The sequence below is a fragment of the Zalophus californianus genome, chromosome 8 (genome assembly GCF_009762305.2).
Source record: "Zalophus californianus isolate mZalCal1 chromosome 8, mZalCal1.pri.v2, whole genome shotgun sequence".
NCBI lineage: Eukaryota > Metazoa > Chordata > Mammalia > Carnivora > Otariidae > Zalophus > Zalophus californianus.
In genome coordinates this window covers 13952427-13970776 of record NC_045602.1, presented here as the reverse complement: position 1 = coordinate 13970776, position 18350 = coordinate 13952427, and the positions used below count along the sequence as shown (strand labels likewise).

At 42.4% G+C, this 18350-nt stretch overlaps 1 protein-coding gene across 2 annotated transcripts in view; it reads right to left on the bottom strand.

Annotated features, from left to right (window-relative positions):
* The window catches only part of VSNL1 (visinin like 1), a 98847-nt gene that overhangs the window by 58274 nt on the left and 22223 nt on the right, over nt 1-18350 (bottom strand). Inside the window, exon 1 of one of the 2 annotated variants that reach the window (XM_027622128.2) lies at nt 7601-7737. The exons of the other annotated variant lie outside the window; for it this stretch is intronic. The gene's annotated coding sequence lies outside the window, so the exon portion shown is untranslated. Of the gene's footprint in view, nt 1-7600; nt 7738-18350 lie in introns of those variants that run through there. 2 annotated transcript variants of the gene reach the window in all.

Sequence of the window (18350 nt, the reverse complement as noted above, 5' to 3'; positions counted from 1 at the left end):
GATCAGTAATGGTAGGAAATCTCAGCTGGTTTAGTTCTAACGTTGCAGCTTTTTTTTTTTTTTAATGGAAACAGCTTATCTTTATTAGTCAAATTAATTCTCTTCTCTTCAGAGCTTTCCTACAACGTTGCCATCAATGTTGACAAACTTGGTGGCTTTTTAGAAAGATTGAGTGGTGAATTTCAGTTGACCTAATTCCATTCTGATATTATTACGGGTGGTAGGTAAAAATAACAATACATAAAATAATGTTACCTACATCCATTATCTGCCAGGTTATTGACTGTTTACCGTGTGTATTACTTAGGGCAATATTAATTAATTGCTTTATCTTAAATTCCTTCCTTTTTTAAAAACTGATTTTATTTATTTGTTTGAGAGACAGAGAGAGAGTGAGCGAGAGTGAGCATGAGCAGAGGGAGGGGTAGAGGGAGAGGGAGAAGCAGACTCCCCTGCTGAACAGGGAGCCTGACATGGGGCTGGATCCTAGGACCTTGGGATCAGGACCTGAGCTGAAGGCAGATGCTTAACCGACTGAGCCACCCAGGCACTCCTTAAATTTCTTCCTTAATAAAATGTATATAATAAAAAAACTCTTTACAGATTTAGTGTAAGGACTAATTAAGAAATAAGTAGGTAAACAAAGATAATATTCCAAAATTAAAATAGTTTTTGTATTAGTGCAGAAAACTTAAAGATGATTTTTTAAAGTTTCACTTTAATGTTCTTGTGTTAACAATAAAATAAAAAGTGAAAACTAAACAAATTAACCACAGACTGATTTAAAAAGTCAAATCAAGGGGCGCCTGGGTGGTGCAGTCTGTTGTCTGACTCGGTTTTGGCTCAGGTTCTAATCTCAGGGTCATGAGATTGAGCCCCCATCGGGCTCCGCACTCAGTGTGGAGTCTGCTTGAGATTCTCTCTCTCTGCCCCTCCCTTCCACCCTCTCTTTCTCTCTCTCTCTCTAAAATATAAATAAATCTTTAAAAAAAAGTCAAATTAAAAGTGAAAATCTGAAGGATCATCAGAATAAGGGAAGTGTCATAAGATATTAAAAATCCTGATACAGGAACTGAATTAGGCTTTGAAAAATTTACCCAAGTGGACGTAGGCCTTCAATGTGCTGGAGACAAATTCTCTCCTCAGCTCTAGGCAGGTCTATACTTGTAATCATCCAGAAGGGGTAATCTCATAACATACTTTGTTGTTTTTAATTTTTTGCCTTCTTCTACAATAGATTCCACACCCATTATCAGTGACCTGCCCTAACATTGAACAATTCTTTCACTGTGATGAAACGTCTCTACTTCCAAGGAAAGCTTTCTCCTCAGCATCATCCCAACCTAACACAATGAGAGCATATCATTAAAATGGCCATTTGTCTTCCAGGCTCTTCTGTTTGAGCAAAGAACCTGAGGATCAGCAACTATGCCCTTTATCATGGAGCATCTCTACTTATTTTTGCTCTTAATTTCAAGCTCCACGTCTCTTATTAGCAACTATCTCTTAATTATAGGTACTGTGGGATCCCACAGCTGGATATGGAAATCAAGTTGGGTACTCAGGTGTCAAGTTTAATTGATCTGGGTGAGAAAACTGTAATCCATGGTTATCCTGCTAATCAAAAGATGTATTACCAAATTTTCAGGATTTCACTTTGTTGTTTAGAGAATTACAAATTTTCATTACTGAACCCGAATCTCACCTAACAATAACAGCTGCTGAATGCTGAGTGTTGGCTGTGAGATAAGCACTGTGTCGAGAACTTTACACACTCCATCTTTAACCCTATGACAGCTCAGCAGTAAGGATTAGGGCAGCTCTCTTGTACAAGACCATACAAGTAATGTGCAGCAGAGCCAGAATTTGAACCTGGATTAGCAAGGCTCCAGTGCATAATCCCAGACAGGTGGATGGAAGGCATCTCAGAAGGAACAGGAGGAGCAAAAGCAGGAAGGTTTGTGAGGCTGAATCAGTGCCTTTTGGCACTGAAAGAATAGATGAGGGAAGGATCAGTCACTTTGCCAGGCCCTATTTTGGAAAAGACTGTTGGAGTTTACCAAAACCACAAGCCAGAATGAGTTTGTATTAACGTTGGGAAAGTGGATTAAGTGTTATAAAAAAACCTGCCTCTCCCAAATGCCTTTAGGTCAACAGCATGGGGGTGTCTGGGTGGCGCCGTCAGCTGAGCCTCCGACTCTTGGTTTTGGCTCAGGTCCTGATCCCAGGGTTGCGAGATCAAGCCCTGCAACAGGCTCTGCACTCAGTGCGGAGTCTGCTTAACGATTCTCTCCTCCTCCCTCTGACCCACTCCTGCACACTCTCTAAAATAAATAAATCTTAAAAAAAAAAGATCAATAACATGTCAGCTTCTCTCTTAAGCAAGGAAGCGTGGATTCTCCAGGGATGGAGAATGGTGTCTGAAACTGTTCCTGCTGACTGACTGGGGAGAAGGTAGTCTCACACAGGAAACACTGTCAGGACCATGAATCAGTTTTGGAGACTCACATGTCTGACTTCATGCTTCTTGGTTACCGGTCATGGTCAGCAACTATCAGTCAGGTGTGCCTGGCAGTAGAGGAATCACGTGGAAAATCAAGTTCTGGCCTGGCTCAACACGGCCCTGCCGCTGCTTTCGACCGGCCCTGTTTGGACTGATGATCCTCTCTGCACTCCCTGACTCCAGCCCACCTTCTGTATGGCTGCTTGAATGAATTTTTTAAAATACAAACCTTGCCATCTGAGCCTCTCCCTAAAACTGTCAACACTTCTCATTGTCTACAGGATGTAGCCTCACCTCCTTAGCCTGGCACCTGTACTGCCTACTCACATCCTCATTTTCTCCCCATCTGTCTTTTCATTTGTTTAGCAGGCTTCTTCTCTTTCTTTAAGTAGCCTCAGCTCCACATGCCACCCCGTCTGTGAAACCTTTGTGGACTTTCCAAGGCTGACTTAGGCATCCTTTCTCCTAGGCATCTCCATTCCCTGCTAAAAGCTTCCCTGGTCATTATTTCTCTACTAGATTGTTAGCTTCTTGAGGGAGAGGACTGTCTTTTATTTAACTTTGCATCGCTGCTACCTCATCCTAGGCACTCGATGAATAATTTTTGAGGAAACAAATGAATGAGGGGCACTGAACCACTGTGAAGTAGGGACTCAAGAACCTCAGCACTGGTCTTCATCAAGTTGTGGTATTTGGTATGTTTCCTTCTGGGAGAATCAGTCTCATAGTAATCTATATATGAAAAGAGCCAACGCCATCAGACGTATAAATATAACGTGCAGGCAACAGATGGGAAGAATGCTTCATTTAGCTGTATGGAAAATCACCTGCCCACCCAGAGACTGTTTTTTTGTTGTTGTCTTCATCACTAGATTTTGAACACCTTGAAGCTAGGGCTCATGTCTTTTGTCTCAGTATCCTCAGGACTTGGCATAAAGGTGGTGCTTAGTGATGTCTGATGCATGAAGGAAAGCACTGATGGGTTAACACTCCCCACCTCTGCCCCCTCTTTGTCTTGAAGCTGCACTGATACAGGCCTGTAGTGTCTCTCGTTATGGGACCAGGACCACAGAAAGGGTAAACATGACCGTAAAGCTTATCACATTCCCAATAAAAAGATTTCATGACACACATAAAATAAAATTAAAGAGTCCGTGTGTGTATGTGTGGAGGGGGGCGGGTAATTCCAGTTCTGTTTCTAGTTCATTCTGTGATCTTGGGCCAGATCCTTTCCTCTTCTGTTGCTCAGTTTCCCCATTTGAAAAACAAGTGAGTTGGACCAGATGACCTTTAAGGCCCTTCCAAACCCACCGTTCACTGATCATCAGCAGAAGTTCTGTAAACATCAAAAGATGAGTCACAGTCTTCAAATCAGCTTGTCTCGGAAGAGTCCACACATGTTGGCTCTGTGGATTCTTTACCTGGGTACCCGTCGGTACTTGAACATATGTTGCCTAAGAAGGGAGGGGACAGGCACTGGAGTGTATTATTTTAAAGCTAGCATTCCAGGTTATAAGATAAAAACCAGCCAAGCCCCAAATCAAATAATTTCTCATGGTTTGAGTGGCACTAGAGAGAGACTCAGTGTTAGGCACAGAACAAGACTGGTGGGGGAGATTTGGTGGGCAAAAGACTACCACGAGAAATGGGCCCATGGGTGAGGAAAGCCCAGCACCAACTTGCAAAGGATACCCAGAAAAGGCCACATGTTTATACTCTACAGTTGACAAAAGGCTCCATGCAACAACAGTTACCCATGTAACAGTCCAGTAAGAAAGAGATTACTATCATCCCTCCTTTACTGATGAGGGCTTTGAAGTTCAGGGAGAATGAGTACTCTGCCTTAGCTCAACAAGCTAAGAAAGCTTAGTACAGAATAAAAGTCGTTCTCCAGAAGCCCACTGGTTTCCTGACACAGGTCACCATCTTCTCTCGCCTGGATTCTGCAACCACTCTCTCACTGGCTTGCCTGCCTTGAGTTCTGCCCACCTCTCTTCCACTTCCTATCCGGTCTCAATAGCAGAATGGCAGAGCAGAGGAGGCAGAACATGTATGAGTGCTCTTAAGACAGATCTGGGAGACTTCCTGTAGGAGGAAAAGGCCCTCCAGGGGAGGCAGGAAGCGCCCATGAACACCTTTCCTCCACAAACCTTTGGGTCTTAGAGAAGGAGAATTCAAGTAGTATATGTGTATACGTGTGTCTGTGTGTCTGTGTGTGTGTGTGTTGCCCTGAGCCTTGCCCTTTACCCACTCTGATATCTAAGTCCAGCCTCCTAGAACACAGCAGGGCCCACTGCGTGCGATCAGGTGCACAGAGCAGCAGGCCTGGCTTCTCACAGGGAATCTGGCCATTAGCCTGGCTGAATCTTGGCGAGATTCATGCAAAGATGGGGGCGCTGAGATGGAGCAGCCCAGGCACACGTGCAGATACACAACCGGATAAGCACACCAATGGGGAAGCAGCCCTTGGAAGGACGGCTCGGAGCAGAGGAAGGAAGGACTTTCGGTCTCAGTTGGAGGCTGATGGAGTACAGTGCCGGGTGTGAGAGGAGTCAAATGGGAGCAGAGCTGGCTGTGTGTCAGATTACCTGGGCCAGCCTTGAATACAGCAGGTGCTCTCTCTCAGCCCTGGGCTCCTCACTTATACACTGAAATAACTGGAACAGACAGGCTTTCTCATGCTTAGACTACTGCCTAGATGGCTCTTTCTTTTCCTTACCACCTGTCTAAACATTACTCCTCCTGCAAGGCTAGGTTCCAACACTGTCTTCTCTGTGACACTTTTCTACAAGCTCTTATTATCTCCCCTTCTCCTTCTTCTAGATAGCACGGTTTGCATTAATAACGACCCATGGCCTGGTTAGCTCTGGGCAACTCAGCTTGGCAGACACTTATAGGTGTTATCTATGAAAAAGGTTCTGTGCTAGGCACAGTGGGATATACAGAAAAGACATGGTTCCAATCTTGAAAAGCTCAGAACTGGATGAAGGAGACATTCATGCCCATTGGAATGAGGGTTATGATGAGATGAATGCTCAGAGCAGAGAGAGACAGAGCATAGAGGACAGAGAGACAAATGCCCACAGGTGACTTCACCTGTGATTTTTCCCCAGGTGAAAGCTCTAAATTGGTAGTTCCCCAAACTTGCCTTAGTACAAAAATCATCCTTGCTAATGTTGTTAAAAATGCAGCTTCATGAGACCCTCCCTTGGAAGGAAATCTGTACTTTCAGCAAGCAACTCAGGTCAATTTGAGGAGCACTGATGAAAACCATAAACAAAAATCAAAGTAGATGGTCTGAGGAGAAAGCATTCAAAGCAGTACAGACATAGCCCAAGTTCTCACTGATGCCTCCCCCCATCTGTCTGACATCCCTGATGTTGTTTCAAGATCCTATATTGGGGACTAACATTAAGAATTTAAGGGGTGTTGGGGCACCTGGGTGGCTCAGTCATTAAGCCTCTGCCTTCAGCTCAGGTCATGATCCCGGGGTCCTCAGATCGAGCCCCGTGTCGGGCTCTCTGCTTTGCTGGAAGCCTGCTTCTCCCTCTCCCACTCCCCCTGCTTGTGTTCCCTCTCTCGCCGTGTCTCTCTGTCAAATAAATAAATAAATAAATCATTAAAAAAATTAAAATTAAAGAATTTAAGGGGTGCCTGGGTGGCTCAGTCAGTTAACCATCCAACTCTTGATTTCGGTTCAGGTCATGATCTCAGGGTCATGAGAATGAGCCCCGTGTTGGGTTCCACACTGGGCATGGAGCCTGCTTAAGATTCTCTCTACCCTGCCACCTGCCCCTCCCCACCCTTAAAAAAAAAAAAAGAATTTAAAAATCATACAACTAGGAAAGACCAAAACTTGAAAAGATTTGCCTCTGGGCTCTTCGGCTTTAATCCCCTTGATTTTAGGTTAGAGAATTTGAGACTCTCCAAGATGACGCGGGCACCCAATGGCAGAGTGGGGATGAGAACCCAGGTCTCCTGACCTGGCTGGGTGATCCCACCCTCCTACCCCAGGAGCGTGCTGTCCCCATGCCAAACACCCAAAGCCTACAAGCCAGGACACATGTTTATCTCCGAGCGGGGATGTTGAAACAATCTCCATCACCACCTCCCTTGGATCCTATAAACAAATGACACTAGGTGGCTAGTTTCCAGAGACTGTTAAAACAACCCTGAAAATCATGCCTCAAAGTTGCCTGGCACATTGTGTGGGGGTTTCTTTTCTAATAAGGACAATTATCTGACACAATGGCTCTTTCTGCACCTCTAGTCTGTCTCTTCCTAAGCAGACTACTCCCAAGCCCCCAGCAGCATCTCCCCAAGGGCAGAGTGTGCATCCCAGGCCAGGCTTTCTTTCTGTCTCTGGGGACCAGAGCAGCTTCAGAAAAGGTGAGAAATCCTTTCTTACAGCATTCTTTGATGACTTTACCTCAAGGCCTGAACCTCATGGGATTACAGCCGAGGTCTTGCCCACAAGCATAAAACAAGCGGGAGGTTAGGAGGGCGCAGACTGCATCCCTGGGGACTCAAGATAAGGCAAGAGTACTTATTTGATCTGCAATAAATGAGGAAAAACATTTTGAAGGAAGTTGCAGTGGCACTGTCAGGGCAAGTGACAAGAGTTCCAACCCAGAAAGAATAATAAATACATGAAGGTGAAAGCAGAAGCAGTCCCCAGGGATTAATCATCTGCTCTAACCACCTTCATTTTCTAGAAAAGTCCCAGGAAGTTTAGGAGACTTGTGTCAGTAACAGGGCCTAGCTAGCAGCACCCTGGCTACTGAGCCTTGGCAAGAAGACAGGGGCTGCTACAATGCCTGGGCCCGTGACCCTTGGGCACCGACATAGGCAGAGGGTCCTAGGCCCTGCAGGATTGGGAAGAGCCACTCCAGGTCCCTGTGGCCAGGCTGTCAAGAGTGGCCTCCCTCCTTAGGCCTGTCCCAGCTGTTTCCAGCCAAGTTCCCACCTGAGCGGTCCCTCTACAGCTCAGGGGTAGAGTCTGAAGGCATTGCCTGGGGATAACCCTGACCCAAGACGGGAGCTGCTGGTGGACATTAGCTCTTGGATCTGACTAAGTGGTTCCAAACTAAAACCCACCTGGTAACCAGATGGCCAGGTGCTCAGGAACTCTGATCTACAAGGGGATCAAGGGGCCGACCAGCTTTGGTGGTCAGACTCCACCACCTTCTTCTTCCTTTCCCAGGCACAAAGAACATCTCTCAAGCACCTGGGAAGCACAGCTAAGCCCGAAGCCACCTTGGTGCCCGGGTGTTAGGCTACGACTTGGGGAAAGTTTCTACTCAGACTCAGTTCCCCTTTCACCCCATCAGGTGGGTTCCTTTCCCTTTTCTGTTTGGTCACAATGTCTCTTTTATTTTTCACTGGACTTAGTTGAGTGGGACAAAAAAGTGTGCTGGAGGCAGACCTGGGGTCAAATGATGTTCCTGCTGCATACATGGTATATGATTTATGAGCAGCTCCTCAGCCCATTGGAGGCTCAGTCTCCTCATTTGTCAAATGGAAATGATGAAATTTGTTCACAGGGCTGTTATGAGAATTAATGAGATAACACACTGAATTCCTTCCCACAGTGCCTTCCACGAAGCAGGTGTTCAACAAACAGTAGCTATTATTAGCCTCATCATGGGACCCAGCAAACTGGGCTGCTCCAGAAGATGGGGAGGCAGACATTTCAAGATCCAGACTCAGATACCTACGTGTTGCCTTAGCCTTGACACCCTGTACCAGACCTGGTACGTGTAAACAGAAGTACGTAAATTGTGACACCTGGGGGATTTTACTGTGGTCCTGCTTCTTCTCCTTCAAGTCAAAGTGTTTCGTATCCAACCCGACAGAGGAAAGTCATCTGAGGACCCCGCAGCCCTGACTAATCATCAACTGTTGAGTGAAGTTTCCATCTAATTCCCCGCTCACCCACTGAACAGAAGTGTAAGCTGATTAATAGCTGGTAACCTTTCATCTGGGAGTGTTTCAAGCAACCACCCACTTTTCTGCATCTTATTTTTACTTCCCTGTGCATCTTTCTCCAACTCTTCTATGTGTGTCTGAGCATCAATTTCTATGAAAGGAAACAGGCCATCTCTGGCAGTGTCAGAACCTCACTGAGTTCTGTGAGGTAACAGAGGAAATGCTTTCATTAATAATCACAGCCTTCTGTCCAACAGATTGTGTGCTAAGTTGTGCTGCCAAGTCCCAGTGGGGAAGGACCGTGGTCCTTATCTCTGATCAGCAGGGAGCTGTGGGAGAGAAGTGCAGAGCAGGGGTGCCCACATCACCCGCACATCCCTAGTCCCGGGGCTAGGAGCAGCCTTGAGCATCAGCGGTGCCAGCCATCTCCTTGCTTTCAGAGTTCAGGGACTATTCCAAGGGGCCAGTGACATGTCCAAGTATCTATCGGTAGTAGCAGAGTCACTAAAGTCTCTCGACTCTTAGGCTAGTGGTCTTTCCTTTCTGAAAGCTGTTTGCATTTACCATGTTCCTAAATTGTTATCTCTACGGAAATTCTAAAAAAATAGTTTAACTCATGTGGGTGGATCTTAAATATAGAGAACTTTGAAAATGTCGTATAAAGGTGGCCTGATAGAAGTAAAATGTTCTATTTGAAGGAAGTATGACATGAGAAATTAATTCAATAATTCAGTAATTCCACAATATTTTACTTAATATTACCCTATATTACAAAGATAAATATGGTGCCCCAATCTATCTCCAGGGTAAGCCTTTCCTGGATGCTAGACAATATCTCCCTCTACCTGTTAGACATCTCCACCTTGGTATCCTACAACCATACCAAACTCAACATCTCTTCCTGTGCTCCTATCTGGGTAAATGACCCTGCCATCTGCCTAGGGTCCCATTCAGAGCCTGGGGGTTATCCAGGACTCTGTCTCTCCTCACAACCTTGTATCCAACCAATCATCAAGTGAAGTAGTTTGTAGATCCTACTTCCTAACTCTCTCTATAAATCCATTGACTTCTCTCTCGCCACTACCTTAGTTGAGGCTGCCATCATCTCTCACTTTTATCATTATCCAAACTTGCTTCCCTATTGACAGTCTGCCCTTCTGAAATCCATCTTCCACACTGTAGCCAAATGACCTTTCTAAAACATCAAATCCATCATGGCATTGTCCTGTGTAACCCCTTCAGTGGCCTCCTATTAGGCTCACTCTGAATCCAAACCTCAGTGAGGCTTTCCAGGCCTGCTCACCTGGGCCTCCACTGCCCCACACCCAAGATCTCTTTGGTCTTACCCCTGCCCATGATCCCACCCTAGGCTCCAACTTCCTATATCATCTCAAACCTCTGGTGTGTAATTGCTGTTCCTTTTGCTTTGAGGGCAGTTGCCATTCGCTCCCCTTTAGCCTTCTAGTAAATTCCAAACCATGCTCCAGACACAGATGAGGCACCTCATCTGGGTGACTTTGCTATTTGGCTTCCTCTTTCACACCCTGACTCTTGTACAATGCTGCTGTCCCCACACCACCTGCCAGGGTGTGGTCGCTGTACGGCATGTCTGCCACCTTACTAGACCTGGGCTTCCCCAGGGGCAGAGTGATTGTCAGGTTCACCTCAGACTACACTGAACAGGTGCCCAGGAAATGTTGTTGAATCAATTAATTACGGTGTGATCTCTGTCAACAACTAGCTGGAGCTTATCAGCTGAGCGATAAGAGAGAACATATGAAACAGAGATCAAAGATGAATGTGCAAAGTGCCATTAGGGAGACACGCGCAAAATGGAGATAGAGCGGGAGGAACAGAGAAAGAAGAGGGTGTGGAAGGGAACCCCAGGGAATCAGTAACAAAACTACTTTAGGAGCTGAAAAACTGGATGAAGAATTATTTGTGAAGTGGTCCTTCAAAATTATCTCGAAGCAATCACACATATCCACAGAGATGTATATACCAGGATGTTTCCTCCAGCATTGTTTAAAACAATTTTTAAAACACCCCACCTTTTCAAAAAACAACTTAAATGTCCACCATAGAAAACCAGTTAAATTGATTTTGTTAGAACTACACAATGGGAATTACGAAGCCAGTAAAAGTGGTAATGCAGATCTACACTTAATGACATAGATTGGTATTGATTCAATGTCATTTATTTAAATTAAAACATGTAAGTATACAAAACAACTATGTATTTTCAAGGATAAATAATTAACCAAGGACATGTATTAAACACAATAGAATGGAAGGGGGAAATAGGAGTGAGTACAGAAGATGAAAAAATATATAATAAAACCCAGGAGCGGCTTTATATAGACAATGATGATAGTGTGCCATACAGAGGAGTACGATGAACATAAATGTGCACTTGAGATCCAAAAAAAGAAAGAAAAAAGGAGAGAAGATATTGCAATAGACTGTTAAGTTAAAAAAGCAAGTCACAAAACAGTATGTGTCATATCGCCTTGCCTTTGCTTTATACATACACATGCTCAAGCTTGTGTGCACAGAACATTTGGACAGGACACAATTTACATCGAAATCTTAATAGTGGTTCTAACTGCTGGTAGATGGTAATATTTCACTTTTCTTTTTTTTTAAGATTTTATTTATTTATTTGACAGAGAGAGACACGGCGAGAGAGGGAACACAAGCAGGGGGAGTGGGAGAGGGAGAAGCGGGCTTCCCGTGGAGCAGGGAACCCAATGCAGGGCTCGATCCCAGGACCCTGGGATCATGACCTGAGCCAAAGGCAGACTCTTAACGACTGAGCCACCCAGGCGCCCCAGTATTTCACTTTTCAGTATCTTTCTGAACTTTTTATGATGAGCGCACATAACATTTATAATCAGAAAAAAATACATAAGTAATTCTAACAAACAAATAAACAAAATGCCTTTTATTCATAAAACAATCGGTCTCAGGAGTCCTGGAAAGTACTCTCACGGTGCTTTCAATTAAAGCCACTCCTTTTTTCAACAATTAATTCACAGCAATATGTTAGGGTTCACTTACAGGCCAAAGACCATTAGTTCTGAGGCCCATACTGGGTAGCTCTGGGTGAAAGGATGAATATGAAGAGAACCTCGGAAGAACCCTGAATCTGTTACTTTCTCACCTGTCTCAATGTCCGGGAAATGGGGAGACACAGTGTTGGGGGGATGTCCAGGTCAGAGTCCCCGACCCTCAGGATCTGCCATGTCAGGAAACCACTCTGAGGCTAGCTCAACCACGTGTGAGATTGATAATAACAATATCCCTCTTGGTGTGCTTTCACATGGTTTAAAAAAGATAGGAAAGAGTTTTCTAAATGCTAAAGCACTATCCAGTATTCATTATAATGACTGAAATTCAAATTCAAAAGATAGAAAATTCAGACAGGAAAGATGATGATCCCATAGACCATCACTGTTGGCTGCCTCAAGCCAGATTAGGATTGTCTAATGAGGCCTGGAGAGATCTACTCCGAAGTCAAAGGAAAGATCCAAGAGGGTGAAAGGGAACAGAATTTGCTCCCCAATATATGTCTCTTTGGCATAGGATCATTTTAGGCTGATTATTTTTAAGAAACAGGAGACGTATGAGAATCTCTAAAATATGAGTAGAAGCTACCCTTCTGAAAGAGACATTTACATTTATAAGGGAAATCTCCATTTGTAAGGGTGTCTCCCTCTGCAGCATGAAGGGGGAGAGGACTAAATCTCTAGAAACTCTTGTCAGTGGGGAAGGCAACTGACTTAAATGTGCATAACGATCACACACTTTTTTAATGTGCTTTGCCTGACACCACCCTCAGACTGCCTCCCCTCCCCAACATCCTCTTTTGTGTTTAGCTGGAGATAGTATTTAAGGTGATGGCTTGGGCCATTTCAGTGAGTTCTTCAGTTTTCCTGGGTATCTCCCTTGTATATAAGAGGTATACATGTTGTTAATCTTGTTTTTTTTTTTCCTGTTAACCTATCTTTTATCATTGGGGCCAGGGGTAGGAATCTTAGCCAAGAACCTAGAAGGGTTGAGGGGAAATTATTTTTTCTCCCCGACAAAGACTTTGGAAACAGTAGCATCACTGGATGTGTCGGTGGATCAAACTTCCCTACCTTCTTTCCAGGAAATAAGGAAATGCTGACTTACCTGAAGCCACCATTCTCAGTCCTCAACCTGGAACTGTTGGCTATGATGCTGATGGACATTCTCAAGAAAAGTTTTCCAGGGCCCTCCCAAATGGCCTGTGTGGATTGTCTGTGCTTTGACAGGTTCGTGGACCACACCTTTCCCTAAAGCACCAGATCTAGTTCCAGTCCCAACTCCACCAGTGTTTTCCTGTGTGACCTTAGCCATGGTCAGCTTCCATTTTGAGCTTCAGTTTTCTTCAAAAGTTCTATGAAAGTTTCCACCTCACCTAATTCACCAGGTCATTGTAAGGGACCAATCACAGAGGCAGTTTGTATGCGGTAAAACTGTTTCTAGCTCTTAATCTAGGGCACTTTCTGGACAAATCAGGAAAGGAAACAAGACCCAGATATATGGAAAGAAGCGGGTTTGTTAGGCAGGGAAAAACAGAGGGAGTAAATTGCAAATCCCAGCATGAAAGAGCAAAGACACCTGTTGATAAGCAGCCAACAGAAGGTTGACAAAAAGCTGGAGGAAGAGGACGCAACCATGGGCCCCTTCTTGGAGCTTTGGGAGGTGGATGGAAAGGGCATATTTACCAAAGGTTGCTGGAGGAGTGCTGACCCTCTCCACTGAGGTTCCTTGTCTTTGATATGTTTCCAATTCTGAATTATGCCTGCCCTGTCCTTGCTGGGCCTTTGTGAAATATCCAGCAAGGCTAGAACAAAGCACGTTATTGTGGTGCTTGAAAAATATCTTAGCTTAAAGGGACAATGCCAAGGCTGAGTGGGCTAAAATTAGACCTTCCGGTGCTTTTTTACTTGGCAGTTGTGTGCACAGGCTGCTAATGTGGCATCTCCCACCCGCCTCCCTCCCAGCCACCATGTGCCTTCTGAGAGCACAGGTAACATGTGCTGAGGGAGAGGAAGTGCTGCTTCCTCTGGCACCCTGTGGGGATGACAAATGCTTCTGGGCTGTGTCACTGCCACTTTGGAGTAGTATGTTGAGTAATCATTTGAAGGGATATGTTTGCCCATCAGCCAATTTGCATATTAAAATTAAGCCATATCTCTCCTTCCCATTAATCTAATGCCCTTCCATGTTGAAACCAAAAGGAAATCGCAAGATCTATATATTGTATCACATATTTGAACCTTTTATTTACCTTTACCTAAGAATTTACAACTTCACCTACATAGCCACTGCAGAACCCAAAGAACCAGCTGTAAGTACCTTACATCGTGCTGTGTAGTGATGCCATCCACCAGGAAGAGCATAGGCCTAGAAGTTAGAAAGAGGGAGATCCCCAACACTAGTGCTTCCATTAGCTGGTGCTTTTGGGAAAGTTCATCCTGTTCATTCAACTTTAAGCTTTGTATGCTAATAACTACCTCAAAATGTTAAATGAAACATGTAAACAAACACAAAACAGAAACAGACTCGTGAATACAAACAATGAACTGATGATTGCCAGAGGGGAGGAGATGGATGAAATAGGTGAAGGGGATTAATACGTACAAACTTCCAATTATAAAATAAATAAGTCACCAGGATGAAAAGTACTGCATAGGAAATATAGTGAATAACATTGTAATAAATTTGTACGGTCTCAGATGGTAACTGCACTCATGGCAAGCATTTGTAATGTATGTAATTGTCAAATCACTATGTGGCACACCTGAAACTAATATAATTTTGTAGGTCAACTGTACTTCAATTAACAATTTTTTAAAAACTTAAATGAAACAAATCTATATGACTAATATTTTAGCAGTAATCACCATAGTTTATATTATCAAGTACTTGATATGTGTTCATGGATTATGCATTTCATCTCTATAATAATTTAATGAAGTAGATACCACTCTGTCTCTGTCTCCATCTTACAGTCAAGGCAAATAAGACTTGGAGAATTTAAGAAACTTGCCAAAGGTCACACAGCCAAAAAATGGTGGAGCTGGTGCTTGAACACTGGAAGCCTCTAACTCACTGTTCACTATTCTGACCTATTAAAAGAGATGAGAAAGAAGAAAGTACTTTTCAGGACAGAAACGATTATTTCAATCTAAAGTTCATCATTCTCTTTTCTTGCCTGAGTGTTCCCTGATCCATGCATTTCTTTACCTAAGTAAGGCAATTTCAGGTACTAAGAGCCCTGGTTTTTCTCTCCCAACTGCTTGCTTCTGGGCCCCAAGGGATTGGGTGGGGCTTAGATGCCAAATACAAGAGCAGCAATGGAAGGAACGGAGGATGTTTAACCTGGAGAAGTAAAGACTCAAAAAAGGAAATTTGAGCTCCCCTTGAATAAGTGAAGGATTTACTGGCACAAAAATAGACCTATAGATCAGCATAACAGAATGGAGAGTCTAGAAATAGACTCGGCTATACATAATTACTTAATGTATGATCAAGGAAACTTTTCAGAACAAGAGGAACAGGAAATATAATTGTATAAGTGATGCCATCATCACTTGATAGCAATTTGGTGGAAAAAATGTAATTCAGAACCATACTATGGACCATCTTTTAAAAAATCATTAACATTTGGAATAAACAGTTTAATATCAAAATATGTCAAAGAAAACTAATAGAAACTGAAAATATGCTAGACAAAATGTTAATAGCTATGTGTATATATATACACACATCCATAGCTTTATATATAAAGCAAATTCTAATTATTAAGGGAACCATTAGAATCAGGAAGAGAGGAATGATCAGAGTATAAATAGAAAATTCATACCAGCATAAACACAAATAGTAAACAAACCTAGAGAAACATGTTTAACCTATTTATTAAGTTTAAGGTAGACTTTCTAAACATAAAGGCAATTGCAGAAACTATAAAAGATAAGATTGATAGATATAACTACATAAATTCAACGTTTAGGGAATCTAAAAACACCTGAAAAAAGGGGTAAATATCAAAGTGGAAAAAACAGGCAATATAAATGTCTTTTACATAATAAAGGTGCTTAAAAATCAATGGTAAGAGAAGTTAATAGAAAGCTGGACAACAAACATGAACAGAGAATGAACAGAGATGAAATATCAATGGCCAAGTTCAATCCTACAAATAATCAAACATGGTAAAATTGCATGTTCGTGCAACCCACTAAAAAATAGTAGAAATCAAGAAGTGTTAAATATTAACACTTTTGATTCCAGGGGAAGCCATCTTAAAGTAATCTGAGAGAAGAAAGTTATACAAAGGAACATATTTGTTACAGCCTTATTTAATAATGGTAAAAACTCTAGAACTGTAATCATTCCTCATTAGGGAAATGGATAGTAAATTATAGTGTATTAACTTAATGGAATATAAAATTATGAGTACAGCTTTGAAACATGGCAAATTACTTATGATATGGTAAGTGGAAAAAGCAGACATACAATATTGAATACATATGATAATTACAACTATTTATTGCAAAAAAAAATGAACTCCGTTTTTTTCCTCTCTTCCTCCTTACAAATCAATAAAAAGTGCAGACTATGTGCAGAAATCATGTTATATATCAAGGTATGGAGATGAATAAGAAGCTGCTTGCTTATTTCCCATAGAAACCAATGACCCAATGGGAGAGACAAATAATATGCAAACATTTACTTACAATATATAATAAGGAGCCATAAGGACATCCTTACAAGGTACAAGATTTTACGGTAACACATGTTAAATAGTGAAGATCTCCTATAGGCTAACATATTAACTTACATTAAAATATGAGAACTTGAAAAGATCTTTGTAAAACCTAATTAATCTTCCTTATTATGAAGCTTAGAAGGCTGAGATGCAGAGAGAGTAAATACATAGATCCTAGATCAATGCTTTCCTTTTCCAGATGGAAACCCGATGCCTAGAGAAAACATAAGCTTTTTCTAAGAGTGTAGAGAACAGTCTGTGGAAGATCTAGTTCCAGAACCATGTTTCCTGATCACAAGTCCAATGTTCTCTTCAAATGTGGCTTTCACCCAGAGTGCATCAACAAAAACAGAAGGTGACAAAAGAAATAGGCTATTTATCTTCTAAAGAAGTACAAGGGCAAAGGAGGATGTAATGGGCAGGATGAGTCCCTGTCTCAGTAATTTAGGGAAGAGTCATGAGTTTACAACCCAAGTCAAACACTTAGTCTGTATATGCTTCTCTGTTCCTTGTACCCTAATTCTAATTAGTCAGAAATTCTGTCTTGACTAACTCTACTTCCAAAACTACTTTTTTTGCAACAACTACCTGATTAGTCTTTCTGTATGCAGTCTCTATCCTTCAAATTTATTCTGGACACTACTGCCATATTGATTTTACAAGGATAAATATCTGACCATTTCAGGCCTTCAATGCCTCCTTGTTGCCTAAAAAGAAAGTCTAAGTTCCTTCAAAATATGCATAGGGGCCACCATCATCTTGCCGGTACTTTTCCTTCAGTTTTCTCTCTTACTACTCCTGTCTCATACTTCCAGACTCGTGCTCACACTGAATTTCATTTTCAAAAATGTTTCAATATTTTGTCAGGTCTCTGTTAGCGTAAAAGGCCCTTGTTGAATGGACAAATGAATGAACAAATGAGATAAAGGAAATCTAATAAAGACATTTCTTAATGACATTGATACCCTGGCTAATTAATCCTCTCTAGCCATAAGCTCAGTGAATTTGGGTACTGTGTTTGTCCTGCTCACTGCTGTATGGCCAATATTTCACAGTTGAATAGATGCATGGATGGATGAATAAAACTTTGTAACAGAGATTTGTATGGCTGTTATCGAAGGGCAGAGCAAACAACCATGTTTGTGAGAATTAAAGAGAGCTTCACATGAGAAGCAACCTTTGCAATGGATGAATAAGGATTGTCAGGTAGAAATTATAGACACAATGAGGTACAAAAGAACATGGCATGTTTGGGGATCAAGAAATACTAGAATACAGCTGGAAAGCTTGAGATGCGCAGGATAACCCAAGGGAAAGCATTAGACAGAGTTAGATTCAAATTCCAGAGTTAATTCTCACCATTTCTATGACCCCCATCAAGCTATTAAAACTCTTGTAGCTTCCATTTCATCTTAAAACAAACCATGAAGATTAAAGATGAGATAATATAGAATACTGAAAATTGCATAGCTTAGAATAGGAGCTCCCCCCCAACCGCTGTCTTCCTCCCCTCCCTTTTTTTCCTTCTCTTTCTCTTAGTGTTACTTCTTTGGTTTGACACCAGTATCTTGGGCTTCTCTAGTCACTAGGTAAGACTAAGGACCTCTTTCAGATCTAAACCTAAAAACCTCTCCACATGTGTTCTCTGTGGGCAACCAGCTCTTATCTGTATATCTCACTTATCCTGCTGCATATATCACACTAAAGCAAAATAAAATGTTTTGACTCCAACTCAGATTAAAATGGGAAGGGCCAATGGAACAAGAAGGAATTGATTTACTCTAAAGTTTTTTGCTCATATGCTGTCTATAACTAAATAATTTGGCCCCTACTTAACTTTCAGTAGGGAGATCCTATAATGTATTGTCTAAAGAGCACGCTCTGAGAGTGAAGGAAGGTGCTATTAGTTCTACCAGGACAACCGGTATTATTCACGACTATCTTAAGCAAATTGGGTTGTATCATCACCCTGCCTCTCCAACTTTATCTCCTATCACTCTCCCTTATTTCCTATGCTACAGCTTTACAGACTGTGTGGCTTTCTCTCTAACACACTAGATTTATTCTTACATTAGGGCCTTTGCATTAGTTTTTTCTCTCTCCTTAGGATTCTCTTCT